Below are 24,735 nucleotides of genomic sequence, written 5' to 3'. Positions count from 1 at the left end.
TCAAAATCCCAACAACTTATTTTTCAGAAATAGAAAAAGCAATAAGCAAATTTATCTGGAAGGGTAGGGTGCCCCAAATTGCTAAAAGTATCTTGAGGGAAAAAAACGAAGCTGGAGGTCTTATGCTGCCAGACTTCAAGGCATATTATGAAGCCACAGTGGTCAAAACAGCATGTTACTGGCATAAAGATAGATATATCGACCAATGGAATCGAATAGAGTGCTCAGATATAGACCCTCTCATCTATGGACATTTGATCTTTGACAAGCAGTCAAGCCAACTCACCTGGGACAGAACAGTCTCTTCAATAAATGGTGCCTAGAGAATTGGATATCCATATGCAAAAGAATGAAAGAGGACCCGTATCTCACACCCTACACAAAAGTTAACTCAAAATGGATCAAAGATCTAAACATTAGGTCTAAGACCATAAAACAGTTAGAGGAAAATGTTGGGAGATATGAAACTTACAATTGGAGGCGGTTTTATGGACCTTAAACCTAAAGCAAGAGCACTGAAGAAAGAAATAAATAAATGGGAGCTCCTCAAAATTAAACACTTTTGTGCATCAAAGAACTTCATCAAGAAAGTAGAAAGACAGCCTACACAATGGGAGGCAATATTTGGAAACGACATATCAGATAAAGGTCTAGTATCCAGAATTTATAAAGAGATTGTTCAACTCAACAACAAAAAGACAGCCAACCCAATTACAAAATGGGAAAAAGACTTGAACAGACACCTCTCAGAAGAGGAAATACAAATGGCCAAGAGGCACATGAAGAAATGCTCAATGTCCCTGGCCATTAGAGAAATGCAAATCAAAACCACAATGAGACATCATCTCACACCCACCAGAATGGCCATTATCAACAAAACAGAAAATTACAAGTGCTGGAGAGGATGCGGAGAAAGAGGCACACTTATCCACTGTTGGTGGGAATGTCAAATGGTGCAACCACTGTGGGAGGCAGTTTGGCGGTTCCTCAAAAAACTGAATATAGAATTGCCATACGACCCAACAATACCATTGCTAGGTATCTACTCAAAGGACTTAAGGGCAAAGACACAAATGGACATTTGCACACCAATGTTTATAGCAGCGTTATTTACAATTTCAAAGAGATGGAAACAGCCAAAATACCCATTAACAGATGAGTGGCTAAACAAACTGTGGTATATACATACGATGGAATATTATGCAGCTTTAAGACAGAATAAACTTATGAAGCATGTAATAACATGGATGGACCTAGAGAACATTATGCTGAGTGAGTCTAGCCAAAAACTAAAGGACAAACACTGTATGGTCCCACTGATGTGAACCGACATTCGAGAATAAACTTGGAATATGTCATTGGTAACAGAGACCAGCAGGAGTTAGAAACAGGGTAAGATAATGGGTAATTGGAGATGAAGGGATACAGACTGTGCAACAGGACTAGATACAAAAACTCAAAAATGGACAGCACAATAATACCTTATTGTAATGTAATTATGTTAAAACAATGAATGAAGCTGCATCTGAGCTATAGTTTTTTTTTGTCTGTTTGTTTGTGTCTTTTTTTCTTTTTCCTTCTCTTTTCTTTTTTTTATTATTATTATTATTTTTTCTCTATATTAACATTCTATATCTTTTTCTGTTGTTTTGCTAGTTCTTTTCCTAAATCGATGCAAATGTACTAAGAAATGATGATCATGCATCTATGTGATGATGTTAAGAATTGCTGATTGCATATGTAGAATGGAATGATTTCTAAATGTTGTGTTAATTTCTTTTTTCTTTAATTAATAAAAAAAGTTTAAAAAAAGAGTAAACAGTTGTGGTAAATTAAGCATATATAAAATAAGTCTTGATAATATAAAAATAATAAAAATATTTTTAATGCGAGAAGAAAAGTTGGGAAGAAGTATAAGTGTTAATTTCCTGGTCTTTAAGAGCAGAGAATCAACCAATACTGTATATAATTCAAGCATAGTGTCTGAAAAGAAAATAATTAGAAAAATTTTTTCTCAAGTAGTTTTTCTTAATCTTAGAGGAATTTTTTTAGTAATCAAATCCTCTTATGACAAAGTAATCTTTACTTTAAATTCAATTTCTTTCCTTTTTCTTCCCTAAAATGCCATTAATACTCTATTCAATAGCTTCTATTAAAAACAGCCTGCCTAGGATTCCATAATATTTCTTTCTGCTTGTCACATATCTGCATTCTAAGATGTCTAATGCATAGTTACTTCTGTGATCAACAGTGGGTGCTTGGGGGGGGTTCTTATATATTTTTTATTTTATAGACTTCTGCTCTGTTCAAATATCCTAAACTGACAAAAGATGCTTTTTTCAATGCCAGAATTTATTCAGAGATTACTATCAGAGTTTTTTCTGAGTCAAGAGGTTACTGCCCTCCAGTGTGAGGGAAATTTATAACTCTAAATGCCTACATTAAAAAAAAAGAGAAAGATTTCAAATTTTCAAAGACCTACTTGCAAAACTGGAAGAACAAGAAAAAGAAGAGAAAACTAAACCAAAAGCAAGCAGAAGGAAGAAAATAACAAAGACTAGAACAGAGATAAATGAAATAGAGAATTAAAAAAATAGAATCAACAAAAGCAAAAGTTGGTTCTCTGAAAAGATCAACTTTAGCTAGACTGACAAAGAAAAAAAGAGACACAAATAACTAAAATCAGAAATGCAAAGAAGGATATTACTATCAATATGGATATTAGATGCAAAGTTCTCAATTACCAGTGATGCAAATCCAACAGCACCTTAAACGAACTGTAAACCATGATCAAGTTGGATTTATCCCATGCATATAAGGGTGCTTCAACATAAACACCAATAAATGTAATACACCACATTAACAAAATGAAGGGAAACAACCACTGTGACAGCTCAATTGAAACAGAAAATACATATGACAAAGTCCAGCACCCCTTCTTGATAAAAACACTGAGAAAACTAGGAATAGAAGGAAACTTTCTCAGCATGATAAAGGGCATATACCAAAAGCACCCACAGGTAGATGATAGGCTTGAACCCCATACAGGAGACAAAATAGCAGAAGCTGTACCATGGAACATTCCACTTACCACCCTACCGAACCTGGCCCAGAAACTCCCCCACGAACACTGGACCAACAACTCCTGTCCAAACAGGCTCCCTCCCACCTGCCAAACTTCAGGTATAGAAGATCTTCCATTATCCCCCTGGGCCAGCTAAATGCTTCCCTTCAGACCCCGCCATGCTATGCACCTGAATAAAGCCTGCTGCCTGCCTTGGTACCTCTTTCAACCCATTTCTTTTCTTACACTAACAACATACTTAATGGTGAAAGACTGAACGTTTTTCCCCTAAAATCAGTAACATGACAAAGATAAAGAATGTTACCACTGCTATGTAACATTGTACTGGACGTCCTTGCCAAAACCATTAGGAAAGAAAAAGAAATAAAAGGCATTCAAATGGAAAGGAAGTGGTAAAACTGCCCACATTCACAGATGGCAAAATGTTATGTACAGAAATTCCTAAAAAATCCCCAACACAGTTCCTATACAAGGTACAAGATCAATACCCAAAAATCAGTAGTGTTTCTCTACACTAGTAATGAACAATTGGAAGAAGAAATCAAGAAAAAAATTCCATTTACAATAACAACTAAAAGAATCAAATATCTAGAACTAAATATAACAAAAAAAGTAAAGGACTTGTACAAAGAAACCTATAGAACATTGATAAAATAAATCAAAGAAGATCTTAATAAATGGAAGGATACTCCCTGTGGATGGATTAGAAGTCTACCTATTATTAAGATGTCAATTCTACCTCAAATGATTTACAGATTCAATGCAATCAGAATCAAAATTCCAATAGCCTTCTTTTCAGAAATGGAAGTTAATAATCAAATTTAAATGGAAGGTTAAGGGGCCCAGAATAGCCAAAGCCATCTTGAAAAATAATAACTAAGTGGAGGACTCATATTTCTTAATCTTAAAACTTATTACCAGGCGGTGCGACGGAGAATTTCTGCCTTCCATGCCAGCGACCCAGGCTTGATTCCTGGTGCCTGTCCATGGGGAAAAAAAAAATTATTACGAAGCCACTCTAATCAAGACAGCATAGTACTAGGACAAGGACAGACACAGACCAACGTAACTGAACTGAGAGTGCAAAAATCAACCCTCGGATTTGTGGCGAACTGAATGTTGACAAAGGTGCTAAGACCAACTGCATTAGTTAGGGTTCTCTAGAGTACAGAATCAACAGGGAACACTAGCAAATATAAAATTTATGAAAGTGTCTCATGTGACCATGGGAACACAGAGTCCAAAATGCACAGGGCAGGCTGTGAAGCTGACGATTCTGATGGAGGGTCTGGACAACTCCACAGGAGAGATTTGTCAGCTGAAACAGGAAGAGAGCCTGTCTCTTCTTAATCCTCCTTAAAAGGCTTCCAGTGATTAGATTAAGCATCATTCATTGCAGAAGACACTCCCCTTGGCTGATTGCAAATGGAATCAGCAGTGGATACAGCTGACATGATCATGATTTAATTCTATGAAATGTCCTCTGTGCTGGTTTGAAAGGAAGTATGCCCTCTAAGAAAAGCCATGTTTTGATATAAATCCCATTTCATAAAGGTAGAATAATCCCTATTCAATACTGTATATTTGAAACTGTAATGAGATCATCTCCCTGGTTGATATGATTTAGGCAAGAATGGTTGTCAGACTGGATTAAGGGATGACATGTCTCCACACATTTGAGTGGGTCTTGATTAGTTTCTGAAGTCCTATAAAAGAGGGAACATTTTGGAGAGAGAGATTCAGAGAGAGTGACACTACAAAGCAGAGTCCACCAGTCAGCGACCTTTGGAGATAAAGAAGGAAGACACCTCCCTGGGAGCTTCACGAAACAGGAAGCCAGGAGAAGATGCTAGCAGATGATGCTGTATTCACCATGTGCCCTTCTGGCTGAGAGAGAAGCCTTGACTGTGTTCTCCATGTGCCTTCTCACTTGAGAGAGAAACCCTGAACTTCATCGGCCTTCTTGAACCAAGGTATCTTTCCCTGGATGCCTTTGATTGGACATTACTATAGACTTGTTTTAATTGGGACATTTTCTCGGCCTTAGAACAGTAAACCAGCAACTCATTAAATTCTCCCTTTTAAAAGCCATTCCGTTTCTGGTATATTGCATTCCAGCAGCTAGTAAACTAGAACATCCTCATTGCAACTGACAGGCCAGCACTTGCCCAACCAGACAAACAGGTACCACCACTTGGCCAAGTTGACACATTAACCAGACCATGAAAGTCCACCCTTTGTCGACTTGGCAGCTATACATACCACCTTAAATAATACCTAATTTCTAAATAAAAAACAATAAAACACACGTTTTTTCTTTCAGTTAACAATACTCAACTGTCCTGCATATAACTGGAAACACATTAAATATCTCCAGAATAGGGCGCAAGTACTTGGGTAATAGTCATTCTTAAACTTGCTATCATACAACTTAAATAGTATAACAGGAACAAAACAGTACAGTACTTGTTTCTGTAACTGATCACGTGATCATAGTTCATATTTATCATTACCTTCTTCCACTACCTATTCCATGTTCCCTTTACCCTCAGCAAGCACTTCAGTTGGCCATGGTTCTTTGCCTGGTGGGGTGACCCAAACCTTCATTCCTGAAGTTTCAGAGCCATTAGTAGTCCTGCTGGGATTGGGTTGTTGCAGTTTTCCATTGATTTTAATCACAGGGCATGGTAGTACTAAAAGATGCCCTAGGGGATCTCCTATAATCCAAGAAAACTTTTCTTTACCTCCACTGGGTAGTTGCAGTCCTATTTCCTCCTGATAGTCAGGGTCAGTGACCCCAGCCGATAATAGAATCCCCTTCTTGGCTTGTTGATCCAGGGGCATGAGTAGCCCCAAGTGACCATGTGGCAGTCTTAGATTCCAGTTAAATGGAATCATTGTGGTTTCTCCTGCTAGAAGCACTCCCCATTTTGGAACTAAAACCTGAAGACAAGCAGAGCTCAAGGTCACAGGGACAGGAAGCAAAAATTTTCCTAATGGATCACTAGGGGTAATAGTGAGTGGTGTCACTCCCATTTCCACCCCTTGGTTCCTGGACACAAGGATTCCGGCTATGGGAGAAACAGCGTCATACAGCAGATGCTGATTCAGAGCATATACAGCTTCCTGGAGAACATTACCCCAGTCTTTCAAGGTATTGCCACAGAGTTGGCACTGTAATTGAGTTTTCGAAAGGCCATTCCACCATTCTATCAATCCAGCTGCTTCTGGATGATGGGGAATAGTGTAAGACCAGAGAATTCCATGAGCATGTGCCCATTCCAGCACTTCATTTGCTGTGAAGTGTGTTCCTTGATCCAAAGCAATGCTGTGTGGAATACCATGATGATGGATAAGGCATTCTGTAAGCCCATGGATGGTAGTTTTGGCAGAAGCATTTCATGCAGGGAAAGCAAACCCATACCCAGAATATGTGTCTATTCCAGTTAGGACAAATCGCTGCCCCTTCCATAAAGGGAGTGGACCAATGTAATCCACCTGCCACCATGTAGCCAGCTGGTCACCTCGGGGAATGGTGCCATATCTGGGGCTGAGGGTGGGTCTCTGCTGCTGGCAGATTGGACACTCAGCAGTGGCTGTAGCCAAGTCAGCCTTGGTGAGTGGAAGTCCATGTTGCTAAGCCCATGCATAACCTCCATCCTGACCAATGACCACTTTGTTCATGAGCCCACTGGGTAATGACAGGAGTTGCTGGAGAAAGAGGCTGACTGGTATCCACAGAACGGGTCATCTCAACCACTTGATTATTAAAACCTTCCTCTGTTGAAATCAACCTCTGGTGTACATTCACATGGGATACATATATCTTCATGTTTTTAGCCCAATCAAAAAGGTCTATCCACAGACTTCTTCCCCAGACTTCTTTGTCACCAGTTTTCCAATTATGGTCATTCCAAGTCCCTCACCATCCAGCCAAACCATTAGCAATGGCCCATGAGTCAGTATACAAATGCACCTCTGGCCAGTTCTCCTTCCAAGCAAAATGAACTACCAGGTGCACTCTTAAAGTTCTGCCCACTGGGAGGATTTTCCATCACCATTGTCCTTCAAGGATACCCCAGAAAGGGGTTGTAGTGCTGCAGCTTCCCACTTTTGGGGGGTACTTGCATATCATGCTGAATCATTTGTAAACCAGACCAGAGTTTTCTCTTCCTCAGCCAATTCACTGTAAGGAACTGCCCAAGAGACCATAGCTCTTGTCTGAGAAAGAGAAGGCAATGTTGCAGGAGTGGAAACCATGGGAATTTGGGCCACTTCTTCATGTAACTTACTTGTGCCTTCAGGACCTGCTATGGCCCTATCTCGTATATACCATTTCCATTTTAAAATAGAGTGCTGCTGCACATACCCAACTTTATGGCTTGGTGGGTCAGACAACACCCAGGTCATGATAGGCAACTCAGGTCTCATGGTAACTTGGTGACCCATGGTTAAGCAGATGATTGTTGCTAGGTCCAATCAACATGATATCATCAATATAATGGACCAGTGTGATGTCTTGTGGGAGGGAGAAATGATTAAGGTCTCTGTGGACAAGATTATGACATAGGGCCAGAGAGTTGATATATCCCTGAAGTAGGACAGTGAAAGTACATTGCTGATCTTGTCAACTGAAGGCAAATTGTTTCTGGCATCCTTACTAATAGTTATTGAGAAAAAATCATTTGCCAGATCAACAGCTGTGTACCAGGTACCAGGGGATGTGTTGATTTGCTCAAGCAATGATACCACATCTGGAACAGCAGCTACAGTTGGAGTTACCACCTGATTGATCTTATAATAACCCACTGCCATTCTCCAAGACCCATCTGTTTTCTGCACAGGCAAAATAGGAGAGTTGAATGGGGGTGTGCTGGGAATCACCATCCCTGCATCCTTCAAGTCCTTAAGAGTGGCAGTAATCTCTGCAATCCCTCCAGGAATCTGGTATTGCTTCTGATTTACTATTCTGCTAGGTAGGGGCAGTTTGAGTGGCTTCCACTTGGTCTTTTCCACCATAATAGCCCTCACTGCCCAAGTTAGAGAGCCCACATGGGGATTCTGCCAGTTGCTCAGTATGTCTATTCCAATTATACATTCTAGAACTGGGGAAATAACTACAGAATGGGTCTGAGGGCCCACTGGACCCCCTGTGAGATGGACCTGAGCTAAAACTCCATGGATCACCAGGTCTCCATAAGCCCCCACTCTGACTGGTGGACCAGAGTTACGTTTTGGGTCCCCTGGAATTAATGTCACTTCTTAAGGGACCGTGACTCTGTGTTTTTGTGATTTCAGGTTAGAATTCTGTTCACTTGACCTAGAACTCTTTTGTTTATACAGCGCGAACAAGAATTTAGTAGACTGCCCTTCTATTGTATTTCTAGGTACCCCATGATTTACTAGCCAAGGCCACAAATCTCTGCAAATCATATAATTTTGACTCCTGCTTTGAGTTTGATGTCTTATAATAGCCACGTCTACCCTGTCTTTGGAGATTAAGTGCTGTCACCCTGCTTCTGCCAATCAGGATCCAGTCATCCTCATTGTGTTTAAGGATTCCAGCTCAGTGACAGCAGTTCCCACAGTAATATCTGACCAACAGAGAAGTGCAATTTCAGAGCTCTTCAGGGATGATGACGCTAGTCTCACAAATTTATTTCTTATTGTTCTGTAAAAGGTGCATCTTCCGGACATTCCTGGGGTATAAGAGCAGGCTTTGCATGATAAATCTTCTCTAACATTCCAATCTCTCTAAGCCTCTGGATCCCCTCATCTACATTATACCAGGGCAGTTCTGGCATTTCAGCCTCAGGTAATGTTGGCCACCTTTCAATCCATGTTTCAACCAATCATCCAAACAAACTGTTAATACCTTTTCTAACCCCTCGATCTATAACATTGAATGCAGAATCTCAGGTTAGCGGGCCCATCTCAATGAATTCAGCCTGATCCAGCCTTATATTCCTCCCATCATTATCCCACACCTTTAAAATCCATTGCCACATATATTCTCTGATTTCTGCTTCTATAAATTGGAAAACTCACACAGTTCTTCTGGAGTATAACATACCTCCTCATGTGTGATACTTTGTACCTTACCTTTAGGCTCCTGTTGGGACTTTAGCCAACTTATAGGTCTGGAAGAAATGAGGGGTGGTGGGGATGGGTCATGAAAAGAATTAGAAATATCTTCCAAGGCATTTGCTTCAGGGCCTTCATTTGCAGTTTCATCTGGTGAAACAGGATTAATAACTCTAGGGCTAATCCCTTCAGGAGGAGGTTGGGTGGCCAACTCCTCAAGGTAAACTGAAGGTGGGGCAGCTATGTCTTCAGGGCAGACTATTACAGGGTTATCTAAAGAAGACTCAGCATGACCTAGGGTTTCAACCTCACCCCCAACATCATTATCAATCCATATGTCACCATCCCATTTTTCAGGGTCCCACTCTTTCCAATCAATGCCCTCACTTTAATGGCAGACACCATGCAACATTGAGATTTCAGTTTATGTTGTAAAGTTGCTACTTTAACAACAAGATTCTGAGTCTGATTTTCAGAGATCTGAAGTCTATGGCTACAGGAAATAAGATTTTCCTTCAGGACACTCATAGAAACTTCTACATCTGTCAGACGGTGCTTAAGCTTCTTGGGTGAAGCTTTAAGCCCATCTCTTTCACTCCTTAATGTAGCCAGTATATCTAACAACAACCAGTCAACATCTCTATATTTCTTATTTCCACAAAACTACACAAAGGTATCAAAATCATTATCCCCCAGAGCCTGGCTTTGTACAAGCGAAGCATAGGAGAATCAAATGGTGATATTTTGAGTATCTCTTTTGCCAACTCACTCCATGGATTGAGAGTGTCATTGTGATTATGGGAATCAGAGTCCTTAGTGTCTTTGAGTCCTGTCAGAGTAGAAAACCATTCATAAAAATCTATTTTTAAGATTTTGATTCTTAAGAACCACTTCTGGTACCAAGTTGTATTAGTTAGGGTTCTCTAGAGAAACAGAATCAACAGGGAACACTCGCAAATATAAAATTTATAAAAGTGTCTCACGTGACCATGGGAACACAGAGTCCAAAATGCACAGGGCAGGCTGTGAAGCTGACGATTCTGATGGAGGGTCTGGACAACTCCACAGGAGAGATTTGCCAGCTGAAGCAGGAAGAGAGCCTTTCTCTTCTGAATCCTCCTTAAAAGGCTTCCAGTGATTAGATTAAGCATTATTCATTGCAGAAGACACTCCCCTTGGCTGATTACAAATGGAATCAGCTGTGGATGCAGGTGACATGCTCATGATCTAATTCTATGAAATGTCCTCATTGCAACAGACAGGCCAGCACTTGTCCAACCAGACAAACAGGTACCACCACTTGACCAAGTTGACACATGAACCTGACCATGACACCAACCAACTGGCAAAAAAACAGTGTCTTCATCAAATAGAGATCAAAAAACTGGATCTCCATAAGCAAAAGATTGAAGGTGGACCCCTTCCTTATACAAAAACCAACTCAAAATGGATAGCAGACCTAAGGAAAATAGACCAATAACAAATTCTTTGAAGAAAACTTAGGGACGTATCTTCAAGACCATGGGTTAAGCAATGGTTTCTTGGATTTTACATCCAAATTGCAAGAAACAAAAGAAAAATAGATAAATGTCACCTCATTAAAATTCACAACTTTTGCACATCAAAGGACTTTATTATGAAAGTAAAATGACAACTTATTTAATGGGAGACAATATTTGGAAAGCACATATGCAATAAAGGTTTAACATCTAGAATATATAAAGAAATCCTTTAAGGCAACAACAAATAACAAAAACAAAATCAAAAAACAATAAAAAATGGCAATAGATTTGAAAGACATCTTTCCAAAAAAAAATATACAAGTGGCTAAAAAAACACATGAAAAGATGTTCAACATTATTAGCCACTAGGGTAATGCAACTCAAAATCACATGAAATACCACTTCATACCCACTAGAATGGCTACCATTAAAAAAGGGAAAAAAAAAGAAAATTAAAAATGTTGGAGAGATAGTGGACAAATAAGAACACAATATTCATTGTTTGTGGGAATGTAAAATGGCACAGGTGCTGCAGAAGACAGTTTGACAGTTCCTCGGAAAGCTAAGCATAGAGTTACCATACGACCTGGCAACCCTTTTCATATGTATATAACAAAACAACTGAAACGGGGACTTGAATGGCTTTTGCACACTGATGTTCACAGCAGCATAATTCACAAAAGATGGAAGCAACCCAAGTGTCTATCAATTGATGAATGGATAAACAAAATGTGGCATATACATGTAATGAAATATTATTTGGCCATAAATAGGAATGAAGTTCTGATACATGCAACAATATGGATGAATCTTGAAGACATCATGCTGAGTGAAATAACCAGATACAAAAAGATAAATATTCTAATATCTCTGATATAAAATAATAGAATAAGCAAACTCATATGGGGTAGTGATAGTGATAGGAAGTTAATGCTTACAATGTGCAGAGTTCCATGTAGGATGACAGAAAACATTGGTAATGGATGGTGGTGATGACAGCACAACATTGGGAATGTAATTAACAGCAATGAATTATATATTGAATTTGTCTCAAAGGGGAAATTTTAGGTTGAATATATGTTACTGGAACAATATTCTTTTAAGAAAATCCATGTAACTGTGCCACACTGTGAACCCTACATTGTAGCATGGACTATAGTTAATAATATAATTATAAATATATGCTTTTATCAATTGTAACAAACATAGCACACCAATGCCAGTTGTTAATGCTAGGGTGGTATATGGGAGTGCTCCATTTTATGCATGATTTTTCTGTTAACCCACTACTTCTCTACTAAGAACAAATAACTGAAAAAGAGATTATGTCTTTTTACTAGTCTGTAATTATTTTAATAGCTGATATAAAAAAACTAATAATTAAATGAACTTTCACCTACATCATTTCTTTAGAATCTTATAACAACCTTGTGAGATAATTGCTTTATTTACCTCCTTTTTTCAGAAGGAGAGTCAGGCGCAGTGCTGGTGAGGAGGCTCTGAACCCAAGGCTGAATACTTCTTAGTATTATCACATCTCAACAGTACTATTGGTACTTAAATTTCCTCAAAGTGTCTCATTTGGGAAAAAAAATCAGCCTTCTAAATTCGACAGTAGTAAATAGGTCAGACTTTTCTGAAAAGTATTTCCACTATTTTCCAAAGATAGTCAAAGGATTTTTAGAGGAGAAAATAATCTTCTATTTTATCAAGCCGTGTAAGCCTCGGGCCCTCTTCCCCACTACGGAATCCCGCGGTGTCACAGGATGCAGCGTGGGCCGCTGGAGGTTTTTAAAAGTCTGCTGAGGCAGCTGCATTTTTCCCCCAACACCTGATATAAATTGATTCAAGCTGGTACAAGTACTTCTTTACAACGTAAAATATTTTATAGCATTATATGACAACTTAACCCTCACTTTGAAAAGCGATAAATTGCACATTTTACATTTTCACTGGATTGTCCATCTTGAGAACCTTCACTTTTAAACATCATAAACAGACACTCATTAAAAAAAAAATAGACCAGAACAAGTTTTATTGTTTATAAACATTCGCAAGTAACTGTCTCTACAGGCAGCTCAGAAGTTCCCTTTCAAGGAGCGAATAATTCCGAGAAAGGAAAAAGTGCGGGGAGCGGGAGGGGGGGGGCCGTAAGGGAAGCAGCGTCCCTCTGTGGCCCGGGAGATGGGAATGGTCAGTGCGGTGCGCGCCGGGAACGCGACACCGGTGAGTTTTGTGGGGTTTTGCACTGGCAGCAACGGGAATCGAACCACGGCCTACAGCACGTCAGGCAACAACTCTGCCTGGTGAGCCACCGCGGCTCGCCCCCGATGAGTTTTTATCAACCCTGAAAATGAACTGTAGTTCAATGTTAAATAATAAAGCTAACGGGCGGGGTAAAGGAGGACTCGGGGCAGAGCAGGGGCAGGACCGGAAGGAAAGCAGAGAAGGGAAAAGGCGCAGGTATTCCTGCAGCCAGAAAGCGTCGCCAAGCAAACCCCGCGCACCCCACTGCCGCCCCCGGTCCCCACCTGAGCCCACGCCTGGCCCCGGTCCTCATCTGCGCCTCCAGCACCCGGTTTTCCTCGTTGGCCACTGGGAGGGCGAACCCGTCCTCCCAGCGCAGCTCCGCCAGAAACTTGCTACTCATCCCGGCTGCAGGTGCGAGAGCGCAGGCTGGCGCCGAGGGCAGACCCTGTCCTCCCACCGCGCGGGAGCAGCACCGCGTCCAGGATCCCAGCGCTGAGGAGGACTCTTCACCCTAGCAACCGCCCCGCGCCCTTGGTTACCGGATAGGAAGGGCGGCGCGGGAGCAGGGACTTCCGGCGCGAGCTCCGCCCGGAAGCGCAGGGCACTGCCGGGTTCTTCCCCGGTGCGTGGCCACCCAGGTCCCTGAACCCCAGCCTTGACCCCTCCTGAGGCTCCCTAAGGTCGCCGCGTCCATCGGGGCGCTCCCGGGGGCTCTCCCGGCAGCCCGAGGGTACCATCCGTGGGAACCGCGGGGACCACATGGGCTACCCCGCCCCCGCTGAAGGTGAAAGTAGAAGATTGACCTGGTTTCCCTTCCAGAGCGGTCTGCGGACTGTAGATGGGATCGCGAGGACTGAGGCTCAAACCCGCAGCGCCGGCTCCAGATGGCCCTCCCCGGCACTCGCATACCTTTATTTTTCTTTGCATTTGCGTTTGGTAAGATTTTAAAATCTGGAATTTCACAAGCAAACCTGCTTTTTTCTTCTTTTCTCGGAAAAAGAAAGGCTCCGTAATAGCCCATATGAGCAAGAAGGCGATATTCGGCAGAAGGGGTGGCTCCTGGGGCGGGCAAACCCTGCGCCCCTACTACCGTGCCACCCCTGCCGCTCCAGTGCCGCTGCGCGTCTGTCGCCCTGCAACCCGGCGCCCCTGCGCCCCGCGCCCCTCCACCCTCCACCCTCCACCCTGTAACCCGGCGGCCTGTTTCCACTGTGTCCCAGTCGCCCCGGTGTGCTGTGGCCAGGCGCCCTTGCGCCCCTGCGCGCATTCACCACGGTCTGCGTGGCATCGACGGGCCACCGGGCAGCCCGGCAGCCGCGCCGCCGTGCCGCCGCGCCAGTGCAGTTGCATCTCAGAACTGAAAAGACAAAGCGGTCGGCTGGTCTTATCCTCTCATTTTCTAGATTCAAAAAAAAAAAAAAACAAAAACAAAAAACAGGTTCCCCGAGAAGAAGCGATGAAAGCAATCAGGGTCCTGAATTAGGGTACAGGTCTTTCTAAGCTTCCAGAGCCCGAATACCCTCCACTGATGCACCGTTGGCACAAATTAATTTTGCACATCCTAAAAGCAACCACCTGAAACTTTTTTCTTTTCAATTTTAGCTTACTGTACTTTGGTGAACTTTTTATCATAAAGTATTTTGAATGTACAAAAGAACAGAGAGTGAAGTATAATGAACCCCCATGTATTCATCATCTGGATTTAATATTCAGATATTGCCATGCTTGCCTCTTTTGTATCTTTTTTGTTTGGCTATGTTAAAGAGAATCACAGATATCAAGACATTTCACCCCTAAATTCGTGAGCATTCATCACTGAGTGCTTGTTTTCCAATAAAATTAATAATAATTCTTCAGTATCATCTAATACCTATACAATATTCATCTTTCTTCAGTGGTCTTGAAAATATTTTTTACAGTTGGTTTTTATCTGTACTTTTGAAATCCTCCTTTAGTAGCTTTGTCTTTTTATGCCTGGATTGTTTTCCATAAATTTAATCTTGTGGGTTTAGTGTCTTCGAAGACAGGAATTAGCAAGGCATTTTATAACTGCTCCTACAATGCTTGAATTCCAAAGTGGAAAGGGAGGAGAGAATCAGATTGCAGGGAGACTTTTTATCACAATAGAATAATGGAATTTTAGGACTCAAATAAACTTATGGGTCATCTTATTCAATCTCAATATTTTATAATAGTTTTGTCATTCTTATTGATGAAAATGTTAGTATCCAGCATATGTTAAGATGGCACATAGTTATTTGTATTTGAGATATGTTGTGGCAATGCCACTTTTTAAAATTATTAGTGTATTAATTACTGCAATGTATCTGAAACATTCTCTTACCAGTTTCTGATCTCATTTCTTCATGTGAGCACTGAGCAGCTGCCTCGGTGGTGCCGGTGGGTTGATTCACCCTTCTCAGAGGCAGCTGTGGATGCCAAATGTTTAACTGCAGCTGTCTCTGGTGGGTACTCCCCAAAGCCCCGGGGACACGAAAGGAAGTCTGACAGCTGAAGGACCTGTAAACAGCCCCATTTCCCATATTCCAAGGATTCTATTTCCTGCATTCTTCAAATTCTATGATTCTGCCTTAAAATTATATCTCTGCCCCTCCACCGCATCACCACTGCATTCTATATCACTTAGTTCCCACTGTTAAAATTCTACAACTGCTAAATCATAACCCTTTTGATTTCACTTAAAACTAGATTTGGAAACAAAACCCAAAGTTTTATTGGCAACCATGAGATATTCAATTTACCCACAAAATGCTAAAGTAGATGGATGTTACTCTTTTACTATCTCATTCCCCAGTATGTTTAACCTCCCCTAGATCAAGTTGTTTAGGTTTAAATATAAAGAGATGAGTAGGTTTTTAAAATTTTTTTCAAAAAATAGTGTGGATATTTGTAAAAACAAAGCAAAACAAAAAAGCACCTATGTATAAAGGAAAAGGAAAAGATATCTTTCACCTCTGTGCCAGTTCCCAGAAGTTACTTACCACTGTTTGATATTTATCCTAACAGCCCTTTAAAAAATGTTAAGTAGTTTTATTCATACACCATACAATCCATCAAAGTGTACATCATCCACCACAGGCTTCACCGTGGTTTACAGCCCCATGCTTTATCCTCTAGCTTTCCTTCTAGTGACATCCATGACCCTAAACTCCCCCCTTTCAAACACAATCATACCCATAATTCAGTGCCCTAACAGCCTTTTGAAAATGAAACTATAAACATGAACATATATGTGTTTTTCCTTAGAAATAGAATCATATAATAAATATTTTTCTCCAAATTGATATTTTTTACTTAACAATAGTGGCCATCTGTCCATGTCACTGTATTTAGACCTACCTTAGACTTTTACTGGCAGTTTAGAATTGAGTATTATGAATCAATAACTTTTTTAAACAATTCTGCAGTGAAATTTTTAATGCTTTATTTCATTGGTTCTTATTTTCATATTTTAATAACTCTAAAATTGTAGTGCAGCTTTCAATTATTGGTGTCCTTGAGTCAGTGAAATAAGATATAGCCCTGCAGATCTGTTATTTTTCCGCAGGACATATTCTTAGAAGTGAAGTTATGGGAACATAGGTAAAGTAATTTTATTTTGATATATATAATGAAATTATCCTTCAAAAAGGATACATACTCACCAACAAAGTATGAGCATATCCTTGCACATGCTGTATAATAGGATCTAAATACAATCTAAAGAGCAAAGTAAGACATCTTATCATTAATTGATTATAAGTGAGGCTGGGCATCATCACATTTCTTCTAAGAAATTCTTTGTCCCTCCCTTTGCCCATTTTTCCCTTTAGATGATCTTTTCTTATTGAATTATGCCCATCTCTTGTATGTTATGAATGGCATTTTTGTGTATGTTCGTGTATGTGTGTAGACAGTATTTTCCTTCCAATCTGATTTTTTTACTTATTTTTCCGTGTATTTGGCCATGCATGCATGAGAAACTGTCATTGCTGTCATCACCATTACGCCTAACCCAATGGAATGTTCATCATCAACTTACCTGAGCATTCAGCTCAGTTGTTTCCTACCTCAAAACTTTTTTTTTCCTCTTACTTTCTGTGACTTTTACTCTTCCAGTGTCCCTCTTACCTTTTCAATCTCCTTTGTTGCTTTCTGTTCTTTCTTTTGGCTTCTTTATACTAAAATCCCTCAAGACTTGAGACTGGTCTCTACTCTTCCTGTACTTGCTTCCTTGTGATTGCATTCATTTCCGTGTCTTTAGACACCATCTTTTCTGAATGACTCCCATTAACATTTCTCCAGCCAGATCTCCTTTCTGCACTCCAAACATGTATCTAACCACCTATTGACAATTCCATCAAGATATCTCTTAGATATCTCAAGTCTGATACACACATCTAAGATTAAACTCCTGATTTCATCCCACACATATTCCAAACCTTTTCCTGCCTGTCTTCCCCACCGCCATCTATCCAACTACCCAAAATCAAATCCTAGCAGTCATTCCTGATCCTTCCTCTCCCACCTCCAATATGTTATTATTACATCTCATGTCTCCCTCCAAACTGGGTACTATACTTCTCTCCTTCACCATCATCATCTCTCACTGCTCTCTAGTGTAACTGCTTCCTGACATCCACTCTTGTGCAAACCATTCTCCCTTCAACTGTTAAGACCATCTTTTCTAACCCTTTTTTTAAAAATTTTCCAACATACAAAAAAAAGTTTTAATACTTTTACAGTGGACACCAATATCCTCTAGATCTAGAGCTTACCTAGGTCCTACCGTTAACATTACATTATTTTTGTGTTATCAAATTTCTATCCACCTATAATTCCTCTATTTATCCATCAATCCATCTTATTTCTTGATGCATTCCAGAGTAAATTGCAGGCATCAAATCAGTACACTTCCACCAAATATCTCAACATACATATGTTGACATTTTTTACATTTTTCCTCTTAAGGTAAAATTTACATATAATGAAATATGCAGATCTTGAGTTTTGACAAATTTTGGTTAATCTAAATTACTTTCAAGAAGCAGAACATTGTTCCCACTTGCCCCTTTCCAGCCAATCCCTGCAGTCATCTCTAACCCCAAGATCTCCCCCGCCCAGAGGCACCTACTGTTCTGATGTTTTCTCTATCACAGATTAGTTTTCCCTCTTTCAAAATTTCAAATAAATGGAAAGGTACCATATTGTATCAATGAACAATTTTTTGCCTCTTGGCTCCAAATTCAACCCTATTGCCCGCTTTGTGCAAAGCAAGCTCTTTAAATACTTCTCCTTCGACAGTTGGCACATCAAATTTAACCAGTGTAGGGCACAAGAGAGAGCAGGAGGAAAACTGCTTTGTATTTATTGTTCCAGTGTGCTCACACAGGCTCTTGCAGCTTGCACAACTTCCCTAGAATCCTGCTCCAGGTTCCCCTTCTGCAGTGTGCTGCAGCCAGCAGCCCCCTCAGCCCCCTCCCACCTATAGCCCAACTCAGTCAGTTTTGTAGCAGAATGCCTCCAGTGAGGTATGTCCCATTTAACCGATTTCCCTGGCACCCTAGACAACAGATTTCCAGCAAGTTCCACTGGCACAGCACCACAGCAGCTTCTCTGCCAGTTAGCTAGTATTAGGATGTCTCTTCCTTGGGTTCTCTATAAGAGCTTCAAGGATAGCAGTTGCTCCCTAGATCCGCAATCTCTATACTCTTTAGAATTCTCTTTACTTCTTAAAAGCCAATCCCTCATTACTCTAATCCTCTGTACTAGTTAAAAATTCTTTGTATTAGACTTCCCCTATTCAGAATGTGTGTGCTTTCACTCTCTTGATTGAACTCACACTGATACAAGTATGTACTTTTTGATTTAAGACTTCTTATTCACTCAGCATAAAGCTTTTTATATCCATGCATGTTGTGGTATGAATCAATGGTTTTTTTCTTCTTTTTATTGAGTAGTATCCCTTTTCCTAAATATAACATAATTTGTTTATCCATTCTCTTGCTGATGGACACCTGGATTATTTCCAGTTTGGAGTTCTTAGACAAGTATTTTTTTAAAAAGACACTTTTTATTTTAGAGTAATTTTGGATGTACAAAACAATTGCAAAAAGAGTACAGAGAGTTTCTACATACCCTTCATCCAATTTCTGTTTCCCCTAATGTTATTTCACATTACCGAGGTACATTTGTCAAAATGAGGAAACTACCATTGGTACATTATTATGAATTAATTCCACACTTCACCAGTTCTTCCATTAATATTCTTTTTTCTATTTCAGGAGACCACATTTCCTTTAGTTGTCATGTCTCCCTAGTCTCTACTGGTCTGTGACAATTTCTCAGTCTTTTCTTGCTTTTAATGATCTTGACAGTTGTGCAGGTTTGAATCTTTGGTGTACACCAGAAAAGGTATGTCCTTTGCTCCTCTTTCAATATTTCTGGGTGGTATCTTTTTATTGTTTCCATGGAGATGTGTCCCACCCAACTGTGGGTGGTAACTTTTGATTAGATGGTTACCATGAAGATGTGTCTCCACCTATTCATGGTAGGGTTGCTTACTGGAGCCCTTTGATAGGAAGGATTTTGGGAAAAGTTTTAGAACCAACAGAGCCCACACAGCCAGAGATCTTTGGGGATGAAGAAGGAAAGCACCCCAGGGGAGCTTCATGAAATAAGAACCCTGGAGAGAAAGCTAACAGACATCGCCATGTGCCCTCCCAACTGAGAGAGAAATCCCAAACTTCGTCGGCTTTTGTTAAGTGAAGGTAACCTCTTGTTGGTGCCTTAATTTGGACATTTCCATGACCTCAGAACTGTAAATTTGCAACTTAATAAATTCCCTTTTAAAAACCTGTTCTGTTTCTGGCATATTGCATTCTGGCAAACTGCAACAACAGTATTGAGGATCACTCATCAGGTATTTTGTTGAATGTCCCTCAATTTGGTTTTGCTTGATGTTTTCTTCTCATGATTAGGCTAGAGTTATGGGTTTTCTGGAAGAATACCACAGAAGTAAAGTGTCCTTATCATATCATCTCAGGAGATGCTTGGTATCCACATGACATCACCATTTTCTTAAAGTAATGTTCATCAGGTTTCTTGCTATAAATTTACTATTTTTCCTTCTCCATTCTCTATCCTTTGGAAGCAAGTCACTAAGTTTAACCTGCCCTCAAAGGGAGAGGGCTTAGGAGAAGGGTTGTGCTCTGCCTACTGACGGGGGAGTATCTGCTTTCATTGTTTAATTTCTTTCCATAAGGAAGACTGTCTCTTCTCCATTTATTTATTCAATCACATGTTTATATCACTGTGGACTTATAGTCAAGCTACATTATTTTATTGCTCAGTTTGTTCCAGCTTTGGTCATTGGTAGCTCTTACAGGATTGCCTCACGTCTCTTTCACATACCTCCATCCTTTGTTTTTAAGCATCTCCTTACATTCTGGTGCTCCAGGATAGTCCATGTTCATATTGTATTTTCCCTGCCCCAGCTCTAGAGCCAGTCATTTCTCCAAGAAGCCCTGGTTCCTTTTATTGGAGAATGGTATTTAGAAACCAAAATCAGGGTGCTGGGTGTGTTCATTGTTACTGAGCCCTCTCAGTTGATGGCACTTTGTAATTTATATGTATATATTAACCCATGAATTCATACATATCTATAACTGGTTTTGTTTCTATTTATATAAGGTAAACAATCCAATACTACATTCTAACCTTTCCTTCTTATTTATAACTTCCCTCTTTGACAGTGAGAAACATTACTATCCCCATCTAACATCCATCTACTTATTTGCTTAGCCCCAATGTATATTTAAAGTCAGTTCAGAATTGTTAAACTGTGTCCCTATACCTGTCTTTTTGTAGACATGGGTTTTCTTTCTCCTGAATAAATAGCAAGATGTGCAGTTACTGAGTCATAGGTAGGTGTACATTTACACCTACCAGAAAGAAATGCCAGACCTTTTCCCAAAGTTGTTGTACCATATTAAGGGTTATCTTTTTAAAAATTAATATCATATTATTTTTCCCTGGATAAAACCCTTCAATGGGTTCCCAAAGTAGTTATAATTAAATCCAAACTCCTAACCTGATCACCGAAGCCCTGCATGAGCTAACCCCTGTCTACTTTTCCAACCTTATCTCTTGCTATCTTCATTTTCATCTTCATTTCAGCCACACTGGCTTTTTAAAGATTTTTGTCAGATCCTCAGATAACCAGGATATTTCCAGCTTCAGGGTTTCCTATATTCTGGCTCCTCTGCCTGGAAGATTTTCCCTCCCTAATGACTAGTTCTGTATTATTTTCAGGGCTCCCTAGTCTTCAGTTTATATATAACCTCCTTAGAGTCCCCTCCATCACCACCACTGCCCATTCAACCCAAGTAGTTTTTCCCTGTTATTCTCTTCTAGAACCCTTTTCACATTCAGACAACTCACCACAATTAGTAATTATGCTTTTTTTTTGCTTGTTCACTTATTTGTTTTCTATCTTTGCCGCTAGACTATAAGACACATAAAGATAGGAAACGTGCATTTTGTTCACCCTGTATTCACAAACTAGAACACCTGGTACACAGTAATGCTCAATAAATATCTATTGAGAGAATAAATAGATATTCTCTCAATATTAAAAAAGGAGTGAATTAAAAAAGGAGCTTTAAATTCTTACATAGTTAAATCTGTCATCCTTTTCCTGGTGACTTATGTTTTGTGCCACACACTAATGGTCTTTCCCAAAGATTATAAAAATATTCTCCAATATTTTCTTCTAGTACATTTATAATTTTATATCTGTATTTTAAAAAATTTAACGAATATGGAGTTTTTGTTTGTGTATAAGAAGTAGTTTCATTTTGTCAATGTCATTTATTAAATAGTTACTCTTTCTTCTTTCATTTGAAATACATCCTTTCCACACACTAAATTGTCATATATACAAAGATAAGTTTCTGGATGTCTTCTGTTTCATTAATTTATTCATCTCTATACCATCACCACAGTGTTTTAAGGAGCATAGCTTTTTAATATGGTAGAACAAAACACACGATCTATCACCAACATCAAAACTATTTTTCTTTTTCTAAATTTCTTTCACCTATTTTAAAATACTTACACTTAAAAATGAACTTTGGAACCAACTTTATGTCAAGTTAAAAAAAAAAAAGGCCCTACTGATTTTGATAGAAATTTCCTTGAATAGAAAACAACAGAACAACTTAAGGAGAACTGACACATTTATTATATTATCTTCGAACCCAGAAATTTGTAATTAATTATAGATACACAGTATAGAGATATAGCATTTATATAACCTCAGTATTGGAAGAAATCTCAAATATTGCCCTAGCTAAGATATACATTCAGCAACATGCAAAGCTTTTACACTCTCACTGACTAGGCACTCACTACTTCCTGAGGAAATAATTTGGTTACAAGTATTGTTGACTTAGATAATGAAATAGTCTATAAGAGGAATGTGAGGTTGTTCTATAATTGCCATATTCTATAATTTCCCTACCTATGCAAAACATGCTTTCGGTGGTTAGTACTTTGGCCAGTATCTATAACATACTGAAAACATGTACAATTTATAAGCCAGTAATAGATACTTGGCTATTCTGTTGAACCCTGTTAATGAAAGAATGAATGTAAGCCTTTACAAAGGAACATTGAGCTAACAACAAGATATTATGCAGTATTCCTGAAATCATTGTTCCTTTCCCTCTTTGTCAGTGTTGCTGGAACATAATAATTGCTCGATAAGTTCATTATTCATTAAGTTCTGAATGAATGAATGGCTTGTCCTAAGAATTTATTTCTGCTGGTTAAAGGAGATATAACTATATTTAAAATATTATCTACTTTATATAAAGGAAATGCCTCTAGAAATAAACACTCACAAAATTTATTTTGCCCATGGCCAACCTCTGGCTCATAAAAAAGTATTGTATGATTGAGTTGGTGACAGTAGGATACGGGTGTGTGTGTGTGTGTGTGTGTGTGTGTGTGTGTGTGTAATCAATTGCTGTAGGTGGGTAAGTTTAAATAGCAGCTAACTACTCTCTGTGACTATTTACTAATCCCAGCACAAAAGGAAAGAGATGGGCTTTTAAATCAAAGGAGTCTCACATCAGTAAAATATCCTTCAAATCCTAAAGACTTGACTAACCCAATACTGTAAGAAGCTTTGCCATTCATGGTTGCACACTTTTGCTAATGAAAACATACAATTTACTGATTTTATTCATGTACTGTGATCCAGTAGATGGTGCTACATGTCTGTATATATAAAGTATACAAATGCCTTTTATTTTGAACCAGAACTCTCATCAAGGTCTCCTATTATAATGAAGATAACAATTCTGGCATCTGCACCAAATCTCTGGGTGAAGCGCTAGAGATGCACTTAAGGAGAAAACCCCCCAGAGATAATTGTTGACCAGTTGTGTTAGTTAGATTCAGTTGTCAACTTGGCCAGGTAAGCATACCTAGTCTTGTTGCTGAGGCCATAAGCCAATGGTGCGTGAACCTCATCTGTTGCCAATTACATCTGCAGTCAGCTAGGAGGCGTGTCTACTGCAATGAGTGACGTTTGACTTAATTGGCTGGTGCTTAAATGGGAGATCGCAACGTAGAACAGCCTAAGCAGCTCGGCATTCCTCATCTCAGCACTAGCAGCTCAGCCCAGGCCTTTGGAGATGCAGAAAGAAGTCACCCCGGGGGAAAGTTGTTGGAACCCAGGGGCTTGGAGAGAAGACCAGCAGAGACCATCTTGTGCCTTCCATGTAAGAAAGAACCTCAGTGGAAAGTTAGCTGCCTTTCCTCTGAAGAACCAACAAAATAAATCCCCTTTTATTAAAAGCCAATCCGTCTCTGGTATGTTGCATTCCGGCAGCTAGCAAACTAGAACACCATTCTAACAACCTATTAACAGTTTTTCTCACTCTGCTCATTCTCACTCTAAAAGGACAGTATCTTTGGTTTTTCACAAATCTCTTTGTCAGTCATTAAAAACATCCAGATACAAGATCATAGTTTCTTTAATTCTAATAAGCAATTATTGTTGCTGTTGTTGTGTAACAACCAAAATAATGATAATAGTCAATAAAGAAAGTTCAACTTGAGGATTTTAATAAACTAGATTAATTTGCAAATCACCCATTTAAGAACATAACAGACATTTTAAAACATAGATACATGAAATTTTCTAAAAATAAAGTTTTTGATGAATCAGTGATTAAGCTAACCATACTAATTAATATGGTGATTTGTGAATCATCAATAATTGAAATCTTTAGAAAAGTTCAGATCACATTTTAGTTACAATGCAATAATCCACATCACCCAGAAGCTTATAAATAATTTATTTATGTTGCTTATTTGTTATAAACACAATGATTAAACTTGGCATATAATCTGGATCAGAAATTACCAAATTTTTGCCCCTTTTATTGTGTAAATTTTTAGTGTTATTAATTCACTATTTAAAATGCCTTGAAAATGTTTTGTAAATCAAAGATACCAGTGACATCAACAATAAAAATTAGACATTTTCATTACTGTATTGATTTATTGTATAAATTTTGATTTAGTTAACTGCAATGTGACCTCATAAAGTTCTTTTACATTCTTTAAAAATTATTTACTCTTTCATTGGATCAAAAAATGGGAACTATATTCACTAATTCTATATGAATGCTATATGAAATATAATCTGCTGACAAAAGGTTTCAAAAAAGACCCCTTTGAGGACTAAAATAAAATACAAATATAGGGGAATCAGGGATTACCTTAGAAATGACGATTCTA

General features: G+C 39.2%; 1 pseudogene; it reads right to left on the bottom strand.

Moving 5' to 3' along the window:
- The window catches only part of LOC143673287 (coiled-coil domain-containing protein 39-like), a 59,009-nt pseudogene extending 45,558 nt beyond the window's left edge, over positions 1 to 13,451 (bottom strand).
- Positions 13,452 to 24,735: the final 11,284 nt, after the last annotated feature.

This window comes from Tamandua tetradactyla, unplaced genomic scaffold (genome assembly GCF_023851605.1).
Source record: "Tamandua tetradactyla isolate mTamTet1 unplaced genomic scaffold, mTamTet1.pri scaffold_73_ctg1, whole genome shotgun sequence".
NCBI classification, from domain to species: Eukaryota; Metazoa; Chordata; class Mammalia; order Pilosa; family Myrmecophagidae; genus Tamandua; species Tamandua tetradactyla.
This window is presented reverse-complemented; position numbering and strand designations above follow the sequence as displayed.